Raw genomic sequence first — 7,097 nt, 5'->3', positions numbered from 1 at the left:
TTTTTTAAATGATATATAGGAATAAGTATTCCCAAGAGTAAATGTTTTCACATTTAAGATGAGAGGAAAGTGAGATTTCCAAAAGAGTTTTGAGCAGTTTGAGTACCATCTCTTTTAAGAGAAAGATTTTTGAGTAATTATCTCAAATCAAAGAAAAGGTTATGTTTTTAAACATATGAGCTAAGTATTTTGGGAATAGTATTGAGCACCGATATGGGGATGAGTTTGAGTTCAGATAACTCACGTCTCCATAAACCATGTAGCCATCATGGGTTGAATGGAACATACGTTTTAGATGATTCCTTAGTTCTTTTTATTAAATACTAATGGATCCACTTAGTTAAGGCGTCTTATATGACGGAAAAGTATAGGACAGTTCTGGCAGCGTGGGCAAGACAATGTATCATCACTTAGGCTCATAGTGGTGGTTATCGGTTAGAGAAACTCCCACAGAGTTATATTATAATTTATTATGTATAAATTGAGTTGTTATTGTATTCTTCAATACACTGAGTTGTTTTCTATTGTTTTATAAGCTTTCTATATAGTGCATCTTTTACTATTACTTTATCCTTGAGTATCATGAGTTGAGCCTTTCGAGTTGAGTATCTTGAGTTGAGTATATTGAGTTAATATGTGCTTCATTGTGATGAGTACCTTATTGTTGAGTTTCACTGAGTTGAGAACCTTGTTACTGAGTTGAGTATCTTATCCTTGAGTACTTCTGAGTTGAGTAAGTTTGAGTAGTTTTGAGTATCCTTGATTATTCCTTGAATTTAGTAAGTTTGAGAAGAGGTAAGTATGTTTCCCTTTTTATCAAGTTCAAGCTTATGCTTATGCTTTAGAATTCCCCTTTCATGCTTGTACATTCCATGTACTCAGCCATTTGGCATGTATCCTTTCATGATACAGATTCAGGTATTCGGGATCATCAACAGGAGCTTCGTTGCTACCACATGGAGTTTGAGTTAGCTATGGTGAGCCTCCTTGCTTCCGGAGGACTTCATTTACTTTTCAATTTTGTCAGGATGTCGTGGGTCTTGTCCCGACTTCCATCTTTGTCAGTTAGAGGCTTCATAGATAGACAGTAGAGTTTCAGAAGTTTGTTCATTTATTTTGTCAAATGTTTTGAAGACTTAAGTTGCCTATTTTATGGCGAGTTGATTAATGTATTTTTATTCAAAGTTTTTCATTTGAGTTAAAGATTTGTAATTGAGTTTAATGAATTTTATTCAGTTTTAAGCTTTTGTATGCTTGAGTTAGTCTTCCGCTTGTAGTCAGCTAGGATGAGGGTTCTCTTGGGGACCAGCAATGGTTCTCGAGTGTCGTCCATGTCCAGGGTGTAGGCTCGGGTCGTGACAGCATGTCCCATATGATCACAAATGCAAATGTCAGATCCTCTCATAGAACCATAATCACATACATGGTCCTCTCACGAAACCCAAACTGAAACTGTGAGGGGTCGTTTGGTACAAAGATTGATAACACGGGAATTAGTAATGCATGGGTTAGTAGTGTAGGCATTAGTAATGTAGGGTTTTCTTATTAAGTGTTTGGTTCATTGCGTCCCCCTACCTCATCTTTTGTTTGGATTAAAACTCTACAAAAAGCTTCTTTCCAATTATATCCTTGAATTATTATAAAAATTTGTATTTCATGTAATTGGATCGAGGTAGATAATTGTCTAACTATTATTTTTTATGACCTTTTAACTAGCTAGGAGAAGAACTATTTTGTTGTCATGTTTGTTACTTTCTCACTTGAATTATTTGAGGGAAAATAATTATCATCTTAATAAATTGATCACCCACATAACACTAATTTTAAATTTAAAAAACATAGACCATCTATTTTTAAAATCGTAAAGACGGTAAACAATAGTAAAATCGAATAAGCCATATACATTTACACGTAAAAATTGTAAGTTGTAGTTTTAATATGTATGCAATTTTATAAATTGTTCAAAATACAAAAGAAAACTACATATATAACAACAAATAATACATTCAATCAAGATCACAAATGTCATGTAGTGATATATTTGTCTTTTCAATTAGTAAATGTTGAACAACTCACATTTCAAATTTTGTATTGATTTGTATTGAATTTATTTAGCAACAAATAACTCTCTCTAAATAATAAAATTTGTAAGCTAATTTATTTAAATAAATTTACCAAAACATAAAATCAAGAAAATAAACAAAATGAATTGAGGGATATTTTTGTCTTTACATAGATTAATCCCATGGTATTAAATCCTATATATTACTAATACCACAAAATGGAAGGTATTAGTAATACATCATACAATACCATGTAGGGTGTATAACTAATCCATGCATTAGTTATACATAGGCCCACAATTACTACCAAACATAGTATTAAATAATGTCATACATAATACAAGGACTATTCCTCCTAATACTCCCTACCAACCGACCCCTTAGTGTGCCGGCGTGGTCGAGCAATCCATAGTTAATGTATTGACGTGGTACCCGAGTCATTCATAGTTAGTGTACCGATGTAGTACCCGATCCAACCAACAATCACAAACAATCATGCATAATAACATAGCACAATGAACAACACCACTTGAAACCACATGTCATAATAACAAGTTCATTGCATGCGATTACCTACATGATGTCATACCATATTTCTCCCTACCATGCATTGCACAAATGATACAACAAAGCAGTAGACATGCATACATACATACACCGAAAACATATATACAACCATCACCTACCTCGAATAAAGCCTCTTGGAAACTCAAAGAACCCGAGTTTTCTCCTTGAAAAGTGCCTTTTCTTGTTCGTGGTCTAAAAAAATAATATAAACACAATCAATCACTAATTACCTATAATTTACTCAGATTATCAACAAATCCTAACCCTAGGCCAAAATATGATCATCTTTCCTAATTTAGCGCTTTTTTCACCATGGAATCATGTCAAAACCTTCCTCCATGGGCAATAACCTAGATTATAAGGCTTAAGAATCAATACATAAGGTTGGAGAGTCGAATTTTTACCTTTACCGACGAATTTTGTGAAAAAATGAGTGCAAACTGCCCAAAATTGTCCCTCCCAACTTCAAGAGCACAAAGTGCAGAAAATAGGAGTTTTGGGTTGTTTCTGCTATAGCGGTCTGTACGTTTCGCTATAGCGGGACGCCTCTTGCTATAGTTGGCCCGACGAAAGTTTAGAAACTCTAAAGTCCGGAAGAGGCCATTTTTACAACACAACCTTTTCCCTTGATGTCCCGACATATATCCTTCATGCCAAGATCAATTTCGGGAGTTCTACTTACCCAAAATCGATTTTGAAAGGCCCTATGGACTCCTTAATATCTTGGCTACAAGAATGTATCATCCAAACCTCAACATCACACCCCACCCATTCCCGAATGACCCTAGACCTCATCTAGCCCATATTCTATATGAGGCTCTCCTAACCAAAAATTTTTAGGTGACTATCCAAAAAGTTTTCTGCCCCAAATCTTTTTCTATTGGCCTGTTCATAATGATCAGATCAGGTCGTTACAACATAAACATAACTTGATCTTTGCATCCTAATTTATATTTAAACAAGTGGGGGATTGTTGAAATTTTGTTCAGATTAAATTATTAATTAGTATTAAAATGAAAATATGTGTTTTTCTAAATGATGTGTCTTTTAAATAAAAGGGTGTGTCCTTTCATTCTTTGATTACCACCTACTTAAATCAAATTTCTACAAATTGAAAGAAAAACTTTTACATAATACCTTTCTTTACGACATTCTCCAAATAATTCTTTTCTTCTCAAAAAAAAGATTAAGTTCAAGTTCTTTCTTTTCAATGGAATTTTTTTTCTATTTACTTAGTGTTGAAATTAATAGGCTTGTCATATCCTCTAAAACTATTTGCACAATCTCGTGGAGAAGAAGGAGCAAATATCATTTTTAGAAAAATGTTTTGCACGTGTTTCAAGCCTTCTATTTTGTATTCTCTATTTATATTATCAAACCTTCATCTTGGTGTTCTTCATATAAATTTTGTGTTCATGGTATATATTTTCCAACAAATATACCAAATAGACTATATAAATTTTAAGGAATTTCGGTACAATATAAAAGGAAAGAAAACCATAATCTTATTGCGCACAAAAGGACCACAAAGTCCTAGCGGAAAATTGTTTACCACATTTAAGAGTGTCATTTTTACGAGGAATCTTAGTAGCTTAGTTGATTGACCACCTAAACTCTCACTTTGTTAAGGGCATTTTGATTCTCCATCTATCAATCCACTCCCTATTTCCCTTTCCACGACCTCAAATTAAAATAAAAAAAGGTTCCATTTTCACACACATATATACCATTAGGGGCGAAGGCGCGAAGCTATAGTAGAATTAGGGGGGTTCGGACGAACCCAATAGTTATTACGTAAACACCATATTTTTGTATTTGAAAATCTAGTTAGTATATATATTATTTAACCTGCGAACCCACATGTAGAAGTAGCTAGATGATTCAGTGGTAAAAAAGATTTACAAAATTCTTTTGTTGCTAAGCTATTTGGGTTCGAATTTCATTAGCTTTGTTGAATTTCCCCCTTTTAGCTATGATATACTTTATTTTTATTTTTTTCAAAAGAAACATGAACTTGTATTATTATTATTATTATTGTTGCGTGAGATTTTTCTTTATATTTACAAATTTTCTTTTCAAAACTTGGTTTTTAAAAAAATAAAACATAAAATTAAACATTGAAAAAAGAAAAAAGCACATTCTCTCTAAATAAAAAGAAGGGAAAATGCATAAGTACCCCCCCAGCCTATGCCCAAAATCCCTGAGACACACCTAACCTTTACTAAGGTCCTATTACCCACCTGAACTTATTTTTTAGTTAATTGTTTACCACTTTTCGGCCTACGTGGCTGAGTCCGTGATTTCACCTATTTTAGGCGCGTGGGTGCAGCTTTTTGACAGCACTGACCAATAAAAATTGGTCATGTGTTAAATTAAACTTGGAAAAAATAAATATTAACTCAATTGTCTTCTTCTTTATTATTGTTCTTCACTAGTATACGTACCCGCGCGTTGCGCGGCTATATATTAATTTAGAATTATTTTAATTTAATAAAATATCAAATACTTCAAATATTTTTATATATTGTCCTTTATTACTTTTATGTTGTATTAATAAATTAATATTTTTCATATTAAAAAATTAATATTTAATTTTTTTTCACATGAAATGTAAAATATCATAAGATTAAATGACATGTTAGTATATTTTGAATATTTATTTTTCAAATCCAAAACATTCTTTACGTTTTGAAATTTGCGTCAAACTATAATAGAAAAATGATTTAATATAGAGTGGATATAAATAATGTAATAATAATACATGTACTTGCTATATACATTTTCTTATTAATCATTGAAAATAATTAATTAATCAGTTTGTTATATTATTTTTAAAACATTAATTTAATCTCTTAAACTTTCGCAGAAGAAAATAATAATTTAAATTTTAATCAATGATTAGATGTCGAGGAACTTATCAATTTTTCTAGTATTCTAATATAGTAATTATTGCGTAAATTCCTGTTATGACTATTATAAAATTTATCATAATTTTTAATACTTATTATTTTAATACAACGTGTAATCTTTACTTATTATTTTCTTCCCATTGTTATTTTTGTTTAATTATATTACAAATAATACTAACAACAATTTCTTTTTTTATTAATGTAAAGATAATTTAATATAACGTGTAATTTTTACTTACTATTTTCTTCCCAATTTTATTTTTTTAATCATCTATAAATAATAGTTACAACAATTTATATTTTTATTAACGTAAAGATTTTGAGTAATAATTCTTCTTATGTTCTATTAATAATAATGATCGAAATTATTCACTATTAAAGTTTCTACATAATTGATATAAAAATTGAGGTTGCATACAAATAAAAACATGTTTGAACAAACAAAATAATTATAGGAAAAACTACACAATATAGCTAACATTGATAAGTATTTAGTGTCTATAGCTACAATTTAAAATAATTATTATATATGAATATATTTTACTGTTAATTAACAAAGAGAAATTTGCATGCCAGTATGCTTTTTCTAGGCGTCTTTCTCGGCCACAAGCCAACAACTCCCTTTGTCCCTGATTTGATCTTTCTCTTTTATTAGCTTAAATCAATGTAATTTTTTTTTTCAAAATCTCTCAAGATCAGATAATTTGCCCGATTTTTACATCTAATTCGGTATACTTATTTTTCAGATAGCATCAATTTATTCTCCTTGTTCAATTTTTTTCACAGTATTTGTATAAGAGTGTCTATAATTTCAAATTCATAGGGTTTTAGTTGAACCTATTATTTTCTCCATTAAAATGGCGAAGATTAGTATTTTAAAGAAGGTTACGTGAAGTATAACATTATTTGATAAAAATCACAATGACCCCATACCGATGCAACAACTTAACCAAGAGCAAGGGAAAAGCTCTCTCAACAGAAAGGATGGTGTTCAAACTTCAAAATCTATATATAAAAAAAAAAGTTAAAAAGAAAGAAAAGTATGTGTTCCCGAAGAACCACATAAACCACCAAAAGAGTATTTTATCATTCCCGAATTAGTTTGTATTTACTTGTTCCCGTGTATTTTGCATACAATTGAATATTTGTATTATTTTCTGTGTTTGTATCATTACTAACTTCATATTGAATTGCACAATATAGTTAGAGATATGCATACTTCATTGCTGATTTTCTTAATACATGAAAATGTGCAGTTATCAATATATACATGTATTTTCTTTTTCCTTATATAAATATACATTTTGAAATATGTATACAGTATCATACATGGATACATAAATAAAATATATATATTTTTTAAAAATCAACAGAATGTATTCAAAAAAAAATTATACTTGGATACATTATTATATAGGGAAAATGCATAAGTACCCCCCCCCCCAGCCTATGCCCAAAATCCCTGAGACACACCTAACCTTTACTAAGGTCCTATTACCCCCCTGAACTTATTTTTTAGTTAATTGTTTACCACTTTTCGGCCTACGTGGCTGAGTCC

The sequence above is a fragment of the Solanum tuberosum genome, unplaced genomic scaffold (assembly GCF_000226075.1).
Source record: "Solanum tuberosum cultivar DM 1-3 516 R44 unplaced genomic scaffold, SolTub_3.0 scf00282, whole genome shotgun sequence".
Lineage (NCBI taxonomy): Eukaryota > Viridiplantae > Streptophyta > Magnoliopsida > Solanales > Solanaceae > Solanum > Solanum tuberosum.
This window is presented reverse-complemented; position numbering follows the sequence as displayed.